The sequence below is a fragment of the Microtus pennsylvanicus genome, chromosome X (genome assembly GCF_037038515.1).
Source record: "Microtus pennsylvanicus isolate mMicPen1 chromosome X, mMicPen1.hap1, whole genome shotgun sequence".
Taxonomy (NCBI): domain Eukaryota; kingdom Metazoa; phylum Chordata; class Mammalia; order Rodentia; family Cricetidae; genus Microtus; species Microtus pennsylvanicus.
Genome location: NC_134601.1, coordinates 123,575,959 through 123,596,641, shown reverse-complemented (window position 1 = coordinate 123,596,641; position 20,683 = coordinate 123,575,959). Strand labels below are relative to the sequence as shown.

The following is a 20,683-nucleotide window of genomic DNA, read 5'->3' as shown; positions in this document are numbered from 1 at the left end:
CTAAAAACAATAATACAATAAAATAAAACAAAAACAAACAAATTGGAATAGGATAAAGCATCTAAACAAAAAAAAAGAGCCAAAGAAAAAGCACAAGAAATACATATAGATGCCTGGACATCTCACACACAAAGAAATCCCATACAAACAAAACTAGAATCCATAATATATACACAAAAGACCTGTAAGGTTAAAAAAAAGTGCCCTGACTTAACATTATGAGACAAAGAGCTCCCAAAGATGTCATTTAGTCCAATTTCTTTTGGCCATCAACTGCTGGGTGTATAGCCACCCTTAAAGAGTGGTTTGTTTCTCCAGTGAGACTCCCTGGGAGAAAACTAATTGTTTGATTTGTAAGTGGTTATCAATTGGGGATAGCTTCTGGATTAGAGAGTCAGGCATGTGTCCACTTTTTGTTTCTGCCCTAAAACCCCATGTGGTGCGGACCTAGGCAGGCCCTTTTCAGGCTGCCACAGTCTCCGTGAGTCCGTATGTGCACCAGGAATTTAGGGATAGGTGGGTTAAAATGAGTTACATCCTCACTGGAAAGAGCAGAAAATTCAAGTTCAGACATTATAACCCATAACAGTGCCCTTGATGGGGTCATGAATGGATGGTAGTTGACTCCAGCTCTGATGCATTATGAAGAATAGAAAATTAAAGGTTTGGGCATATATCTCAATTGCTATGGTGCTTTTCAACATGCGTGAAAGCCCTGGGGTTTCATACCCAGCCCCACATAAACCAGGCATTATGGTATGTATCTATAATCCTAGCAGTGGAATGGTGGAGATAGAAAGACATGAACTTTAAGGCCATCCTGAGCTACATAGCTAGTTTAAGGCTAACCTACGCCATGAGGTTTTTAAAAGAGTTCTGGTTATAGGTGGCAACTTTATCTGCTACACACCGGAAATTAGACTGGCAAAGCTGTACAAAGCTGAGGAAATTTTTGGAAACTATCTGAGGCAGGAGGACAGAAAGAAATTATAAGATTTGGAAGAGGGAGCTCGGGGTTCAAATTCTGACTTTGTTTATTAATGATTTGCAGTGACCTTAGACTAGAGGATTAACCCATGTGTTCTTATTTCTTCATTCACAAGAGCTTTCAGCTTCTGCCGAAAGGATTCATTTGGGGCTCTGTTTACTGGGAGTTGTCAGCAGGCTTCCATCTGGCTGGACCCAGCATGCCTGTGGGAAATCTGAGTCTGGAGCTCAGGAAAGAGTCCAAGGTTATAAACATCCAGTGATGTGAGGGTGATCTGTTGCTAACTGGGAGAAGGGGTTGGAAGGATGTCGAGAGGGGAAAAGAGAGAAGAAGGCTGATCAAAGAAACAACAACAAAACCATCTGTCTGCTCCAGAGAAGTATTCAGGATTGATAATGAGACTGCCAGAAACTTATTGCAGCTTTTTAGGTTCATTGTTTCATACTTAAAACATTTGTGATCTGTGAAGTTGTCACTTAACTTCTATAGGAGAACAACAACAGCAACAACAAAACTACATCAGCGTCTTCTACCTGCACATGGTTTTGGTTCATCAGAGGCCACACAGTGGTGAGCCCTAATGATGCCTATTTATTGGTTTTCTACATTTGTTGTTTCTTTGGATGAAATGACTTTAGTGTCAAGATCTCAACAGTAGCTTTATTCTTAAGTTCATATGCAAAGCCCGAAAGCATGTTTCCCTGTATTCCCCATGTCCCTTAGTCATTTCCATTTGTCAGGAACATTATATGTTTCTAGAGAAATTACAGTGCTTTTATTTGATGTTTTATTCATGCATTTAGTTGCTTAATTTTACTTGGAATTCTAAAGCATAGTACATCACGGATACTATGTAATTGCCAAAAATGTGCTCAGAAATGGTTTGTATTTTTTATTGATTTTTATTGAGCTCTACATTTGTATTTTTTACATTGTACCTTATCTATCTATCTATCTATCTATCTATCTATCTATCTATCTATCTATCTATCTATCTATCTATCTATCTATCCTGTAAAATCTCTTAGTCCACATCATCCTGTCTGTCCAGGCTGTTTTCTTTTGCTGAAAGGTTTGCCTAAGCAGGTGATGCCGTCAAAGGAATCACAGATGCAATCCCAAGAAGCCTTGCAAAAACAGTGTAGGTCCTTGTTGAAGGCCTTGAAAACATGTGGGTATGTGTGATGTGTATTCATGTGTGTGGCGGGTGTCACATTGTGTTGTCAACATTTTCACAAATTCTTGTTGGACACCTTATCATCAGTTCCCATTCATTGCAGTAAATGCTGAAGGTTCCCTTTGCTTTCTCCTCTCCTCTTCTCTTCTACTTCCCTTCTTTTCTGTCCCTTCCCCTCTTTCCCATTCTTCTACCCTGTCCTTTTTCTTGTTTGGCTGCAAACCCTGGACCATATTAGTTTATCATTTGATATTCCATTCTCATCTTCTTTGCCTTCTCTTCACATTCCAACTTGTGAGCCTTGTCAAAACCAAACACTGTTCATTATTATCCAGCCTCATTAGGACGTAGAGGAGGAGGATACTTTATGCTTTGTCCTTTTCACAGAGTTATTGATTCTCTCATGCTAATTATTAAAATAGAACTGAACTTCTTTCAATAAATTATGTGCAGCAGTTTCTTGGCCAAAGAGCATGCATTTATCTTTTTCTGACTTTATGTGAATTTACTGACCTTTGTTGACTGGGGCACTGACTTCCTATGAAGCCACTTTATTTTAAATGAATATATTTATTTATAACAAATGCAATCGTATATGTATGTATATATGTGTGTGTGTGTATGTATGTATATATATATATATATATCAGTCTTTTTTTGTTGAAAAATATTTCCACCTCCTCCCCGCTTCCCATTTCCCTCCCCTTCCTCCACTCCTCTCCCTCTCCACTCACTTCTCTCCTGCTCCTCCCACTCCATTCCCCTTCCCTCTAGTCTGAAAAGCAGTTGGGATTCCCTGCCCTGTGGGAAGTCCAAGGTCCTCCCCTCTCCATCCAGGTCCAGGAAGGTGAGCATCCAAACAGGCTAGGCTCCCACAAAGCCAGTTCATGCAGTAGGATGGAAACCTAGTGCCATTGTCCTTGGCTTCTCATCAGCCTTCATTATCCGCCATGTTCAGAGAATACAGTTTTATCCCATGCTTATTCAGTCATAGTCCAGCTGGCCTTGGTGAGCTCCCAATAGATCAGCCCCACTGTCACAGTGGGTGGGTATATATATCAGTCTTTAGTAGATTCCAAACACTGTGTCTATTTAGGTGAAGTGTAGTGAGGAGGTAAAGGAATTCTATCTACATGAGACGTTCTTCTCTGACCACTCCTTCCTCAGCTTACACAAGATGAGGGAATAGTAATTGAAATTCCTTTAAAGATGGTCTCGAGTTTTTGTGTGAAGAGATTAGTTAAGCCTGATAAAAATAAATAAGAAAGATGTCAGCTATCATCCTCGTGGATATCCAGTGTGTCAAAAGGAGATGAATGGGTGAACTAACTTGTGAGTGAGTGGGTTGCATGTATGCAAGGACGTGGTCCCCTATAGTGCATGAGAAGGAGCGGTGGACACATTCTAATAGTCTACTTATGAGTGCCTTCATGCTTGCTTTTCTGTTCTACCCTAGAGAAAGCACTTCTTTTTTCCCTCTAGTCCTTTGTCACCAGTTGCAGGAAAGCCCAGTAAGTTTCCCAGTGAATTAGACTCAGGTTATGGTTGCAGTAGTCTTCTCTGTGCTCATGAGCTATTGACCAAAGTTAATGATGATGAATCTTAAACAATTAGGAAAGCTATGGGACCCTCCATGTATCTGTATTTTGTTAGCCTTTTTCCAGCTACCTAGGGACTAAGTAAACATTTCTGACATGGATATATGATTTCTAGTATACTCAGAGACTTGGAAAATTGACAGCAAATCCTTACTTATTCAGCCAATTTAGTTCTACCATGATAATTCTATACTTTATTGAACACTAAATCTATTCCCATTTGTAAAACACTGTCACTCTTTCTAGCTTTTCAGAATATAGCAATCTATAGTATGTTTAAGTCTTAGAAATTTGACAAAGAGCTGTCATGTAAAGTTCTCTCTAAATTTATCAAAAATATTAGCTAAAGACTGAATATATACCTCATCAATAGAAATACCTTGATAAGCTGCTTTATGAACAAGAAATTATTGAGGAAAAGGAAATACCGTTACTAGTTCTCTTAAGCTTTGAGTATAATTTGCCTTTGGAATATTTTGCCCTTAAAAGATTTAACTATCTGAACCTTTGAAAGTGTATGAGCAACTCACACTATTATAAAGTTTGAAATCAATTGTAGAAAAAGAAACCAGTAAACATATTTGCTATGATATTAGAATGAGGATAGTGACGGCGAATGAAAGTTATCAAGAGTGAAATAGCATTGCAATTGACCAGATAATAAGTAGCAAGTATTCTTTTTTGTATAACAAAGTTTTACAAGCAGCAAAACTAACTGAGGTTACCTTCTGAGAATATAAGTGAAGGAAGACAGGACAATGCATAGACACAGTCCCTGGCCTAAATTCACACTCATCGTGCACTGAGCATACATTCCTGCTGAAGCCTTGTAAGGGTATATTTATTATTTCTTTGATTAGATTGACATCTCAGTAAAATTTTCAGACTCATTGTCACTATAGATAACTGTTTGTGACTGATTAATAATACTACCCATGTTTCTTTGTTATTGTTCTATTGCGGTGCTGAGACACCATGAACAAGGCAACTTATAAAAGGGAGCATTTAACTGGAGACTTACAGTTTCAGAGTGCTAGTCCATGATTATTATGGTGGGGAAATGGCAGCAAGCAGGCAGGTATGGGGCTGGAAGAGCAGCTAAGAGCTTACATACTAGTCCACAAGCAGAGAGACTGGGGATAGTGTGCATTTTTGAAATTTCAAAGCCCACCTGCAGTGACACACCTGATATTTCCAAACTGTTCCACGAACTGGGTAGTAAGCATTCAAACATATGAACCATCAGGGGTCATTCTCATTCAAAGCAACATATGATGTATTCATTAATTCATACTTCCACCCTTCTACAGGCTTAGATGTTCTGTAGCCTGACACCTAATTCTGACAAAACCGGCACATGCTTTTTTTCTTCTTCATTCATCTTAATTTGATTCTTTGTTTGTTGAGAAAGGGAACCAGTTTCTTGATATTTACCCCCATTTGTTTAGAGAATTTTCGTTCAAATAATTACAATTTTAGTGATTAAAATAGTCACATCCATTATTTTTGTGAACAAACCCTTTCCTCTTGACGAAAACCTTAGAGACTTTGTCATTAATTCATAATAGTAGAATTGGCATTTCCAAACAGGATATGACAGCATGTGGGATATTTTATCCAATATTCTGAGATAAGTAATTAACATAAGTAATACTTTTCACTGCCATGAAAGTATGTCATTTTCTTTTCAGGTAATTAATTGAGGATAGCTAGAATAATATGGTGATTCAGATTGTCCCTACATACTTGGTTTAATTCTATAATTCTATTAAGGAAAACCTGTTCTTTCTGGTTTAGGACACAAGAATACAGGAAAATGTGATATTCATTTAAAACTATATTCCTTATCTCTTGAAAATATGCCCTTACTAGACAAGCACTTTATCCAAAACGCTACAGAGTCTGCATTCCTGAAAATAGGTCTTTAATATTTTATGTGTTTAATTCATGGCCATTTGGCAAAACAATTCTGATACTATTTACCAAATTTTAAAATACATCATATGAAATAGATAAAAACATTTTAATCCCATTTGTTACCCATGTGAAATTATAAATGAGTATTTTTAGAAGAAACATTTAATAACTTCCAGGTAATAGTGAAAATAAATTCTTATGCTTCCTAAATATTTCACAGTGGCTCTTCATTTCAATGGTGTACTATGCATTAGAATTCCAAACAAAATTAAGAGAATAAATGCTTGAATACAGCATCAAATAAATATTAGTTTCAAAATAGGGAATTTTATTTTATGACTTATTGGTATTACCATTGTATTAAGTTGTGAGTAATTAAACGTCTCATCAAAATGGAAAGAGTTCTTTTGTTATATTGTAGTAAAACATGCCTTGTTTTAATTTTTGGTCTTCCTGTCTCTGACTGCTCTCCCCAGCACTGAAGTTAATGGTGTACATATGGCCGGTCCAGTTTTTTTCTGTGAGTGTGGAAATACAGAGGTCTGAAATTAGGTTCTCATGCTTGTGCAGCAAGTGTTTTTCTTCACTGAGCATCTCCCCAGCTCTAGAAGTAATTTAGCGCCATCTAAAAACATGTATAAATAACTCTCTGCATTGTATAGAGAACAGGTTATGCTCACAGTGAAGCACAGTTGGAAAGGAAGTTTTTAAATTTCACATGGAACTAACTGTTCAATGCCATCAGCTGATGCCCTATTTAGAGGCTTCAGACTCTCCATCCTTTGAAGTCAACGTGTGACTTTACTTTGGCCTGGTGGTAAGGAAAATAGAGAAGAAACAGCACTTATGCATCTTCTTTGTAGGATAAGAAGGAAACAGAGAAGGGAAATGGTTTCTGTAGACAATTATCTTACTTGTGCTAGGAGATATTTAAGAAATTGGAAATCTCTGGGAGTCCAATCATGTGCCAAAGTAGAATAAGGGGAAGGAGTGTGATTTCTTGCCACTTCATGGAGTAAGATCCCCTTTTCTACTAGTCAAATGCTAACGGAAAGTCCTTCAGAAAGAACAACAGTAAAAGGGCACATCTTCAATGAGGAGCTGTTGGTATTCACAGGCAGCGGCAGCAACAGCAACAGCAACAATAAAAACAATAGTGACAGAGAAGCAGAAAGGAGCTACTGGGTGGAGTTAAAATGCTGAGACCACCCCTCCCATTACCTCTCATAGGGCAATGAAAAATAGCAGACAGTACAAAGCAAAGGGTGAAATAACCTCAGAAATTTAGTGCAACCGAGGAAGCAAGGTATGAAACTGTATTCAACTCCAAATGACTCATGATGACGGGAATGGCTACAGTCAGTAAAAGGTGGCCTAACCTGAGGGGACTTGGAGCAAGAGCTCTCCATAAGTACAAGCTCAGTAAGTGTCCTTGAAGAGCAATGGTATTTATTTATGTATTTCTGTGGTGGTTCCATCCTCCTGCCTTTAGCTCCCAAGTGCTGAGAATTACCAGAAAATAGATGCTTCTGTTCTCCTTGAAAGAGAAAACACTGAGAACCAAACCTTGCTTGCACAAGTCCTTCCCATGAGTGACTGAGCAGAGTATGTGCACCAAATACACACACACACTAACAAAAACACACCAAACTACCATGAACTAAAACAATCCAGACCATGTGATTGTGACCACAGGACCCCACTATGAAAGAGGAGGTAGGACAAAATATATTTCCTTACGTCTTCTCTTCACTAATGCTTTTGTTCTGTAGGGCTTTAGTGTACTTTTTTCTTTTTAAATTTTTCTTTTTATTTATTTGCATTCTTTTAAAATGACTCATCTGACCCATTGTCTTTGCCAGGTCTTAGTAAATGAACCACTAGAGTTATCTTTTAAAATTGCTCATAGAGGTCTTAATATCAGCCTTGGTCATTGTGCCCTCATCTTTATTGGAAATGAAAGTTGTTTGGGAGCTATAGATAAACATTCTGATATTTAATTAAATTTTCAAAATGTTTCTGATTAAAACTACCCTGATATGGACTACATGTTGCAACAGTTTAGACATTTCAAATTAACTTTGTAATAAGTTAAAAACAGGTCAAGAGACAGGAAGTGAAAACTAGAAATGAGCAAGGAAAATTTCTGTAGAAAAAGGTTCATGGAAAATTCTTCAAAAATGAGTGTTCTCAAGTCTATTGATTAAGCCCTTGCAAGAGGGGACATCATGACACAGCAGGGTGTGCCAAAGTAGAAAATGGCAGGAAATGAGAAAGCCCATTGGAAAAAAATGTGTTTATCTTAAATTTGATATTATATTTCTTTCTAGATTTTATAGTGGAGAGTCATCTGAAATATTTTGATCTTGTAGCTATTTCTGAAACTACTCTTCCTTGTGACTTATTCTATCAGTTTGTGATTATATGCCCCCCAACTCAGAAACAGGAAGATGTCATTGGTTCTTTATGTGTGACTTTCTCCTCAGCCTAAAAATAAGTGGTTTCCAGACTTGGGAATTGCATAGCCTTGTATCGATGGTCAAATTGTGATACTACCATATTGACAGCGTCCATCATTTCAACAAGGACAGAACATTTGAAAATCATATGAAGACAAATGCACATGTCACATCTAGAGAAGTTTAATAATTTCACAAAGTAAGCATCTGAATGCTGTGGCTATAGTCAGAACAGGAAAATTAACCTAAGTAGACCATCTGAGCCTCCATGGAACCACCAGTCAGCCAGGCATAACACCTATCCTGAATTCCATGGATTAATAAAGCCTTTTGAAAACTTTTGTTTCATGTCATTCATTTATTGGCATATAGTTGCAGTTCATTTCCACTGCTGTAGAAATTTACTAAATGAAAATATCACCACTCACTTAGCCATCCATTTGTTGGTGAGGATGAAAGTTGCTTTCACTATGAACTATGAGAAATAGTATTGATATGAACATTTTGCTACATGCCCTTTGTTGAATATCTCTGTATTTATGTTGCATGTATATCTAGGAGTGTTTCTGTTGGACCAAAAGGTGTTTCAAATGAGTTAAATTTTAGTTTTGACTTCCAGATTTGCATGAAGTATAAACTCCTCTGCAATGTATGAGCCTCCAAGGCATTTTTCCATGTTTATGACTGCCCCCTCTCTCCCTCTTCCTTTCTCTCATATGGCCTTCTGAAGTCTTTCTCAGTAAACTCCTACTGTGGTTTTCGGTTGCATTTCTAAGAAAGGGAGAGTTGGGTAAGCAAATTATAGAGTACCAATGCAGAAAAAAATCTAATGATTCTCCATAAAGAACATTTGACAAACTTTGTTAACCACTAATATTTTATGCTTATATGTAGATAATATGAACGTTGAATAAATGACAACCAAAAATCTCCCTTGTTGCATGATAGAAACCTTAGTTGTTTTAAAAAACTTCTTTTATTTTTTGAGATTATAATTTCTTCCCTTCCTGCTTCCTAACTCTCCCACATTCCCCTCCTTGCTCTTTCAAATCAATCGCCTCGTTTCTATTAATAGTTATTCCATGCACATACATACATGTATATAGACTTATGTATTCCCTAAATATAACCTGCTCAGTCTATGTGATAGTATTTGTATATGTATGTTTTTAGGGCCGACCATTTGGCATTAGATAACCAATTGGTGTGCTCTAGGGTTCCCTAAGGAAGACCATTTCTCAAGATCTCGGCATTCCTTAGTTGCTGGTAGTTCTTTGTGCAGAGTTTAAACTTATGATTCCCCTGTCCACATTAGAATGTTTACTGTTTTCTGGATACACACATATTATTTTGTGGTTTTGTTGTCCAGCTTAACAAAAACCGAAGTAATGGAGCTTTGGTGTTCAGCTTGTTCTGTTGTTTCTATTTTTATTACACACAGTTATAACTAGAATGAGGAGTTATTGAGGAATATTCAAAATCTAGAATCAGCTGGCCAGTCTGAGAAACACAAGAATCACAGCTCATATGCTTGAGTCTTCATGCAAGGATACCAAGTGTGTAGATAGGATGGCTAGTTAGGACCTGGAAATGGACCCATTAACGATTAAGAGAAAAGATTCTAGGCCAAAGTATGTTGGGGGAGGGGCATTTGTTTGTCCCAGCTGCCTAGCTAGTTTAGCCCCAAAATAACCACACAGAAACTGCATTAATTAAATCACTGCTTAGCCCATTAGTTCTAACTTCTTATTGGCTCTTACATCTTAACCCATTTCTATTAATCTGTGTATCACCACAAGGTCATGGCCTACCAGCAAAATTCCAGCACATCTATTTCTGGCAGTGGATCCATGGCATCTCAACTCTGCTTTTCTTCCTCCCAGCATTCAGTTCCATATTCCTGGCCTAGCTAATTTCTACCCTATCAACAGGCCAATGCATTTTCTTTATTCATTAACCAAGAAAAGCAACACATAGTCAGAAGGACCTCCCACACTATTTCCCCTTTTCTGTTTAAACAAAAAGGAAGGCTTTAACATAGTGAAATTCTACCAAGAATTATAGTTACAATATTTATATCTACTTTATCTTTTATCATAACTAAGGAAAACTATAAATTATTCAACTCCATCAAAGACTCCAGAAGGATATACTATTACCCAAGAAAACAGGAAGTGCATTGTAAGCAACTTCCAAAACTTTAGAAATGACAGAGACATCTCGCTACCTAGACAGTCACCCAGAGTTCTTCTGTACCATGGGAGTATCAACTTCAGCCTATGGGCCCAGAGAATCCAGCAGATATTTCCATGATAAAGGAAGTGTCAAAGACAGGTCTGCCTATATTGGCAGTTTGCCAGTTACTTTTTTTCTGTGTCCTGGAATGTCTCACAGACTCTTTCATGAATCAGGAACCCCGAAGGACCATCTCACCTTTAGGCAAGTTCAGCAGTCATTTCTCTGTGGATCCTGTATATCTAGTTTATCTAACAAACTCCACAAGGAGCCTCTTTGATGCCCATCTTCCTTTTGAAGTGTATTGATGCTGTCAGGAGCAGATGTGTCTCATTGTCATGAAACGTCCTAATGCCATATTCTGAAGATCTCTGAAAGATTTGAAGAATACCTATCTAACTTAAATATATATCTATACATCTAGAATATCTAACTAACATGACTACAAGCTTGACTATTATAGATGACTCTCTATTAAGCTATATTTTTTAATTATACATTACATTTTTAAATGAACTATACAAACACAATACCTAAACCAAGGGCAGAAATATACATATACAGTATAACCAAATTTACCTTAAATTTGTATCAATAAACCAAGATCCACACCAATGCAAATTATTCATATCTATATCATATCCACCTTTAAATATAAACAAACAAGTATAGACAATATTTGGGAATGTGGGTGGAGTTCTGTCCATACTGGTTCCTGCTGTTTATTGGGCAAAGTATTTTCTTTGTGGGGGTGTTCACAACAACCTTTCAGGGGGTATCAGTCCATCATACCATATTAGCCTGGAATGAATCCACAGGTTCTCATCTTCTGTGGAGACAATAAATAAATAAATAAATAAATAAATAAATAAATAAATAAATAAAAAACTCTTTTCCAAAGCACCATATCCTTAGACCCAAATTCTGAAGTCAAAATACCTTTATAATATACATGCTGGTTTAGCTTAGCAGCCCATACAATGAAATGCCACTCTGTACTTAGCTCTTCCACAGTCAAAATATTCAAAGAAAACACAATAATATACATAATCCAGACTCTGTGTATTTTCCATCTTTACGTGACTTATTTTTTTTCTTTTAATCTATGACTGTCTGTGCTCTGTCTCTTTAAAGACTTTTTTTAAATGATTTACTTTTTTAAAACTCTTTTTATTCTTTTTCTTCTCTCTTCCAAGCCTACATACATTTATCCAACAATATGATACATATGGATTTGTCTTTATTGCATATCTGTAATTATTTTCTGACCAGAAGTGCTTCTTAAAATGCTAAGTGCTTCTTAAAACTTAAGCTATGCAATTACTATGATATATACAGTACTTCTTGCTTGTTCTGCACAGTCCAGCATGGTAGAGTCACTGGTGCCTCTGAGACATACACAGCACTCCAGTTCAAGGCACAAAACTGGTCCACATCACCATTAAGCAAGCTGTAGCAATCTGCTCAAGTACCCCATCCAAATACTTGGTCTTCTGAATGAGCCAGAGGTCCTGCTGGCAGCCTGACTCAGAAAGCTGGCATTTTAAAGTGGCTGCGGCTTTTTCCTGCTATGTCTGAATCAGGAAAATCTCTCCTAAAGGAACTGCAGCACATTGCCAGCAAACAGAAAGAAGATGTGTTAAACTCTGTATTTTTGTGTCTAGAATTCCTTTTCAAATTCTCTCAGGTTTTAAGTGGATTTAGCTGGGTACATGGATGCCAATTTGTTGAAGGGGGGCCTGCTTGTTCATCTCGGCTGCCCAGCTAGCTTAGCCCTGAAATAATCAGACAGAAACTGTATTAATTAAATCAATGTTTAGCCCATTACCTCTAACTTCTTATTGGATAACTCTTACATCCTAATTTAACCCATTTCTATTCATCTGTGTATCACCACGAGGCCATGGCCTACCGCAAAGTTCCAACACATCTATCTCTGGTGGTGGATGCATGGTGTTTCAACTCTGTCCTTCTTCCTCCCAGCATTCAGTTCCATCTTCCCCGCCTACCTACATTCTGCCCTATCAACAAGCCAAGACAGTTTCTTTATTCATTAACCAATAAAAGCAAAACACAGACAGAAAGTCCTCTCACACCAAAGGTAGACCCAGTGGCACTGGGAGAAATGTATCTCAGAGGGATGTCAGCCCTTGGTCACTGCTAAATTGTCAGGAATTGGCCAGCTTGAGTCTCCAGAGCACCTGACTGCCAAAGTTGTGCTCCATCACTCCAGCCCATTACTAGCCACCTTTTAGTCTTTCTTCCCAGAAGAGTCACTTCACCCTTGCGAAAGGCTAGAAGTCAATCCCACTGGAACTTGCAAGGGAAGTTCAGAAAGCTGGGTAGAGGTCAATTCACCTGCTAGTTACTGTCCTTTAAGCTTCGGAGCATTTCATTTGCACAGGACCCCTTACAAAGCCCTGTATCTCATTTAATTTTGCATACTTCATTTTACAACATTTCTCTTTATAAACTCTAGCTCAAAACTTCCATAAATGTCAGGCCCCAAATGACCTGGCTTAGCACTTGCCTGTAGATGTTTCTCATGTTTCTTCACTGAGTTTGCTTATGTGTCTCTGGATGAGAGTACAAAAATTGACCAGACTAATGATTCTTTGTGACAGAAGGCTACAATTAGCTGTGAAATGTTTTGAGTCACTGAGAATGGTGGCCACTATTAACTGAGTACTCATTTTGCTGTTACTATGAATCTCACCAGAATTTCTTTTAACATTCTTGACATTCCTGAAGTAAAAACACTGTTATTATCCTTGCATTCTGTTTTCGTTTTGTTTTTTGTTTTTTTGAGACAGGGTCTCACTATGCAACTTTGCTTGTCCTGGAATTTGCTATTCAGGCCAAGCTGAATCAGAATTCACCAATATCTGCCTTCTCTGGCTCCCAAGTGCTGGGACTGAAAGAGTGGCCCACCATACCTGCTTTATACCTAATTTTCAACACAGAAACAAAACCTCAGAGGGGCTGCTTGCCTAGGTCATATTTCATAAAGTGGGGAGCTAGGGTGCTTTCATTTGCAAATACTTAACTAAAATGTTTAAGAGGTCACCTATCTCAAAACCTCTCAAAACATATTGGTACAAATACCGAAATATCCCCAATAGGTGTGTTCCCTGTTGGAAAAGAAATGATATCTCACCCAAGTTTATTACATATATGCCATGTTTTCATTGGCCTTTTCTATGTGGTGGACAAAATTCAGAACAAGTAAACTCTGTCGGCTGACATTCTAGATCTAGAGAGGACAGACACACATGGCTATCTACTCTTCGCCAGTCAGAATTAGGCAGTTGGATGCAGTGTGATGCAGTGCTATGTATTCAGCTTCACTAAGGTCACCTGCAGGTCTTGAGAACCCTGGAAGAACTGGCTCCACAAAAGTCTAAGCCAAGTAGAGGCCATTTCTGGGATTCTGATGTTCAATCTCATCATTCAGTTCTTGTAACAAAGATGTCAGAGCAATGGCATCTAAAAAGTTAATCTTGAGCTTAGGGCTGGCCAAGATGTTGTGACTTTGTTATTTAATGTAAGCCTTCCCAGACTTTTTACTTCCTACTTACACTGTAAGAGACACTCTTGGACTTTTAAAAATTTGGTGCACTGTCATATTTTCTAAGTAGCTGTTTAATCAGTAATATAAATTGTTCTGTTGAAGTTCACATTAAGTAATGTAAGAGAATTCTGCCCGGAACTAGAAAATCTATCCACTAATGTCAAGTGGCTGAGTAAGATGTCATTGTCTCCCCATGACGCCACTAAAAGAACAGTGAACAAAATACTGTGTGATAAAAGATGGCTTGGGCGAATATTAGTGAATCTTTCTTAATACATTCAATTTCCACATGTAATGGACTTTCACATTTGGATTTTTCCTTGAAAATGGAAAAGTCATTTATATGGGTTGGAGGATGGGTAGCTTGGTACTTTTCCTCCAAGAGCAAGAAAACAGAATTTTTTCCCTAGGAAGTGAATATGTAGCTAGTATCTTGCCAAAACATTTTTTTTTTTTTACATTTCAGGCATGTTCTAATTATTTAGGCTACTCTAAATAAATGTATAAGCACTTTCATATATGTCTAAATAGTATCTTGTTCTTGTCCTAACTGAAGTTTTAGTGAATGTGCGGTAAATAGCAGGCTTTCTTTATTTTAGTTGCTCGAGGAAAGTGAAGAAGTATTTAGATTATTCTTCTCCAGGAGAGAGAGTTTCAAGATAGATTTGATTAGGTGAACTGTTTAGTCCTTCCCATTTAATTTTCATTTGGAATACAGTTTCCGTTTCCCTCCATAGGAAGGAATTTCGACTTGTCTATTAGTCTGGGATCCCAATGTACTAAACTAGCAAAGTGAAAGCCAATATTAAAACAAAGTGGCAAGGTAATGCTCTAGTCATCAACATTTGAGGGTGGGGTATAGATCATCACCACTTGGTCTATACATATTATAGAATATTATTTAAGCTTCAAAAAGAAAGAGGTACTAGCATGATACAACATAGATGGCATTGAAGATATTCAACTAAGTGAAATGCTCCATCTACAGAAGGTCAAGTACTCCTTAAATGGGATGCCTGGGGTAGACAAATTCTTAGAGACAGACAGTAGAATGATCATCCCCAGGACTTGAGAGAGAAAATCATGAGGAGCGGTTATTAATCAGATACAGATTGGGTTTGGGGAATGTATCATAGACTCAGTTTGGAAAGGTGGAAAAAAATCCCAGGACTGGATGGCGGCTGTGGTTATACAACACTGTGCATGTAAGTTAAAGCCAGTGAACTGAATTAGTTAGAGCTTCAAAGGGTGATTTTTATGGTTTTTATGTTGTATGTATTTTCTCACAATAAATCAAAAGACAGAGAGAGAGATTGATCTTCCTGGCCCACTCTCCATTCCTAGCTACTTTGTCTCAGGAGGCTGCAAAAAGGTAACAGGGAGCTTTTAGCTTTGATGATTTTGTCTTGAAGAGCTGACAGCCACGGCGGCTCAGTAGCACTTCCATCTTTAATACCTGGCTCAGGTCACTGGGAGCCTCTGAGGGAAGTCTTTACTTACCATGGTTTAAACGTCAGGAGAGAAAGATTATGAAACATAGAGATGAGAATTGCATTATAGTTCTTAAGGCAAAAGGGATAGCTTGAATTTTTCAGTGCTGGCTGTCTTTAAGAACAAGTAGCAGACTGTGTCCTGAAAGTATTCAGAATGCGGCTACTCCCTTGCCTGCTTCTTTACACTATCATTTTTTTTTGTTTGCCTCAATGTGGCAAGCCTAATGACTTTTAAACTCAATTTTCAAATATTCAACCATATTGTAAAAGATGCTTCAAAGCCTGCCCTGAAGGGAACTATTCATTGCCTTTTTTTTTATATTTAAACAAGAGTACAGAATGCTGGAAGCTATCGTCAATGCTTGATGGAGACAATGTGATGTCTGTTTTCATGATGCTGCAAAAGTGATTGCTGTGAGATCTATTCATAGCCCAGAGTTGATTTTTGACCTTCAATTTATTAAATTAAAAAAGCTGTAAAAATAGACACGGATCCAAATGAAATGATGAGAAGCCAGGGCACATTTCCCATTTACTTTTCCTTATGAATATTTACCATGCTGGGAGAAGGGCACAGGTACATACATATACATGGAATGTAAATATTATAAAATATTATAATTATAACCAGAATGTAAATGCCACCTTTTTGCCTGTGTATGGGGGGGGGTGTGCGTGTCCATGTGAGTGTGTGTGTTTATGCATATAGATGCCAGAAGTTGATATCAGGTGTGTTCTCTGTTCCTCAACTTATATATTGAGTTCACCTATTTAGCTAGTCTAGCTAGCCAGCTTGCTCTGAGGATCGTCAGCCTCTGTTTCCCACATACCGGGCATATCCAGGCCTTGTCAGTCATTTAGATGGGTACAGGGATCTCCGGTCCTCATGCTTGCAGAACATGCCCTTTACCCCCACTGAGTCATCTCCCCAGCCACTGTTGCTTTCTGGTTGGAACTGTTTCTTGAAAACCACATCTTCTATTCCTTTTCTTTCATGCAAATATCATTGCTACAGTCTCAGCAAAGTGCCACTGATCTATTGAAGGCTGCCTGAGGGGAAAAGCTACTGTCCCCCCTTCCTCCCTTCCAATTGCATTCAGATATAGCATCATTCCGGGTAAGGCTGGGTGTATTCAGAGTCTTGTATATGACACTGAGGTTGCTGCTTCATCTGTTAATGACTGCCATAGACATTTAGGACAGGGACTTGACCAAGGTTCCTAGCCATACTTGGACAAGAAGCTCCCTCTGAGATTTAGGTTTAGACCTTATGCTACTTTTTTCTACTTTAAAGAATTACTTTTATTATTCAATATTTGATTTGGTTTTTTTTCTATTTTGGCAGAATATCATTCTGGTTGAAGCAAACAGAGGTCCATTTATGGACATTTATTGACACTTCAAGGGTTTCAATACCAAGTGGCATCAGGCCTGAATGCCTTAATATGAATTAGATCGTGTGATTCAGTTCAGAATGGTAGAGATCAGGATGCATTGAGAACAAATTCTAATAATTGTAAAATTTTGCAAGATGAAAGCAGTCAGCGAGTTGAGCTGAAACATACACAGGTCCTCTAGAACCTGTGGGGATGACTCAGTGAAGGGTGAGTATCCATGAATGTACATTGGGGAGCTTGCCTTTTTCAACTTGATTATTTTTTATATCAACACCAAACATGTAGGGAGAAATGAGGGAAAGATGATTCATGTGATATTGTCCTTTTACGCAAGTGCCCATTTTGTACATATCTGAGTCTCTCCCTGTCAGTCTCTAATTTCCTGAGACGTTAGGAGTCACGAAAGCCAACTGATAAAAATTCTGTTTCATCCTCCCACAATTAACCAGGTAATGAAATTCCCTCATGCTCTAGCTAATTGCTGTATTTCTGCACAAGGTTCAAAACTGACTGATTGACAGGTGCTCAGCCTCTATGTGGTCCTCTATGGAGAGGGCAATCCCATCTTTGAAAATGGACGTCAAGATATGAATCTATTTAAGAATGATTTTGTCTTTGAACAAATCAGTCAGTTTTCTGACAGTTACCACTTTTTTCTTTCTATAATCATTTATTTCCTAATGACTTGGGAGAAACTCAGATGTAACTCTTGGGTTCACCTGCTAACAATCTGAACTCGTGAAAATAAACTTGTATTTTGAACTCTGTAGACCCAAATGGAACTCAGAATCCTTGGGAAATGATCATAGACATCATTTCATATTAGCTTTGTTTTGTCATCTTATAATCATTAGAGGAAGATGGAATTATTCTGGTATAAAAATAATAGGAAATGCAGCATACTAGCTGAGTATAATAAGGCTGTTTTGAAAGATACCATGAACCATGTTTTTCTTGAAATATGGCAGACTGTATAATCTGATGGTGCTGTTTAATATGACACAGAAGTTGTGTGTGTGTGTGTGTGTTTATGTGTGTGAACATATGTGTATATATGCAGGTGTATGTTTATGGAATGTGTATGTATGTGTTAGTCAGAGGTCAGCATTAGGTGTGATTCTTCAGCATATCTGTTTGCCCTTCATTTTGTGAGACAGGGTCCCTCACTGGGACTTGGAACTAAGTGATTATGTTAGATTGTCAGGTTCTTAAGCTCCAGGGACCTTTCTATGTCAGCCTCTCCATGCCTGGGAAGGAATATTTAAAATGGTGCTTAGGAATTGGTGAAAAGAAGACTTTCATAAGTAGTCAGAGTAATGCCATTTCTATCGCTATCAAAAGAATCCTTGTCTGAACAAAGGCATAGGCAGTAAAATTGTTAGGGAGACTAAAGAGTCTACCAACTTAAGAAAGGTTCTAGGCTGAACCTGTTAATCACCACTCTATGACAATGTGGTAACCATGGGAGCCAGCTCATCATGATGCCAAAGAGAAGACAGATGCAGCACCGGGCTCTGTGGATACCATTCCGTTTGGTGTCCCTCATGATGTGGTTGCTGTTGCTTAGCTTTGTCTGCTCCCAGAGAAAAGTGCTAAAGAAAACTCGCCAGATGCAAGTTCAACAAAGTGACTTTGGAGACAAAGCTATTTGATTGGTATTATTATTTGGACATCGAATATACATAGAGTAGTATATTTGTTTCTTGGGTTGAATGTCAAATACTGGGTGACTAAAGCCTACCACAAATATTCTCTCCCTGTTCTATAAAAGGTCTAAAATCAAGGCATTTGACAGAATTGTGGTCCCATACGAAGTTCTGGGTAGAATTTTTTCTCCTCTCCTTGACCCTAGCATTCCTTTACTTACAGTTTTCCCATTCCTCTGTGTATGGTCCTTTCTGTTTGGTCTTTAGTTATTGTTTTGTTACTGGCCTTAGCATTCACTCAGTTAAGACATAGTAAATTTAAACCAAGAACCTTAACACACCTTTCTTTTCCTCTTGAGTTTTCTTTGCTAGGGATAGAACCCAGAACCTTATGCGTATGAGTAAGTACAACATCCACTACTAGACTGTTGCTACACCCTGTTCTCATCCTGTGGGTCATGACCCCTGTGAAGGTTACGTATCAGGCTATCTTGGATATCAGATATTTACATTATGATTCATAACAGTAGCAGAATTACAGTTATGAAGTAGCAATGAAATAATTTCATGGTTGGGGCTCACTAAAACATGAGAAACTCTATTAAAGGGTCGCAGCATAAGGAATGTTGAGAGCCTTAAGTCCTCTAAGTTACATCCTTAGAAACCTTAGTCTCATCCATAGCTACTAAAATTAAGGACTTAGAATAGTTTATTGGTGGAGGTAAGCGCAATTCAACTGCAGATACCAAAATCAACTAAACCATAGTAAAAATAAAAACAAAAAACTTACCTTCTTTTCTTATATGTCATGATGCCATAGTGACAATCTTTAAAACAACTTTTTTGCATTTCTTGTGTGTATGATTGTTTTTTTCTTCATGTATGTATATATACCACATGTACGCCAATGGATGACTGTGAGCCACCATGCTGATGCTGACAGAGCGCCCAGGTCCTCTGCCAGAACCAATAGTGCTCTTGCCTGCTTAACCATATACAGTGTCTATAGAGACAAACTTAATCTTATCTGGGTCTCTGAAAATTTTGAGCAATGTCTGCCTTGCAGAAAATTTCTTTATCCTACTGAATAGTAACCTATCAATTAAAATTATATTCCTATAAGTAAATTTATTTTGTATCTCAAAATAACTGCCTTATCAACAGTTTAGTTTCTAGGGCAAGATGTCAAGTGTCACCCTAATGTTTGCATTTCCCTTTGAGTCCTAGGACAGGTAGGGCTATGCGGTCATAGAAATCAGCTGACATGATGGAGAGATATGAGAGGCCAATTCTTTTTCTAGTATTCTTCGGCATCAGTGGACAAGAAGAAAAGAAGAGAAGGACCCAGATGAGGAGTGAGTGAGGGACCTCTAAGACACCCCAAGGAACCTGGACATCTGCCCAGTGTATATAACATTCCAAGCCAAGGTGCCAATCATATGGTTTTGAGGGCATCTGTCACTGAAGTTACTTGGTAGTGAAAAAACACAGAGCCCTTGAATTTGTTACCGTACAATCTATTGCTGTGTTGTGTGTATAATTTAAAGCAGAATTTGACGGCCTCTTTAGGGAGTTGTGGTGACAAGTTGCCAGCATGACAGGCCAGAAGTGATATGTTGCAAATAGAAAGGAAGGTGATATTAGTGCCACGTGCTTAGAAGCAAGTGAGCATATCAGGAGCCTCAGAGCGCCTGGGAATGCAGTGAGTTGGATTCTAAGCTGCACTCATGCAATATATCTATACTACAAGTTCACACTTCCCCCCCCAAAAAAAACACATCTGATTACATTTAGAATCTATTTTCTCTGGAGATAATCAGATTCCCTACCCCTACTCTCCAAACCCCATACATGCGTATACGTCTAAGATACAGGGCATTCAGAAACACTTGAAGTGTAATGAAGTAGATGGACCTGCAAGTGTGAAGAGTTCATTATTTAAGGCCCTCCTGAAATCTGACAAACTCTCCCTTTGGATCCACCAGGGGGAGCACCAAGGTCAGTGAGCAGGCAGACAGGGAGGGGGCAGTGTAAGCAAGAGTGATTTCATGTTTCTTCTGGGAAGGAATAAACAAAGCAGAGTGGCCAGACTTGGGACACTGGGGCACAGATACTGTCCTTAATTGTCTGGTTTCTGGCCACAAAGTGCTGAGCGCAGGTGACATATGACCTGTTGTGGATAGCTCAGTAAATGTGATTGTT

At 38.2% G+C, this 20,683-nt stretch overlaps 1 protein-coding gene across 7 annotated transcripts in view; it reads left to right on the top strand.

The window, feature by feature from the left end:
- Frmpd4 (FERM and PDZ domain containing 4) overlaps positions 1–20,683 on the top strand; it is a 644,634-nt gene that overhangs the window by 232,542 nt on the left and 391,409 nt on the right. The gene's annotated exons all lie outside the window — the stretch shown is intronic.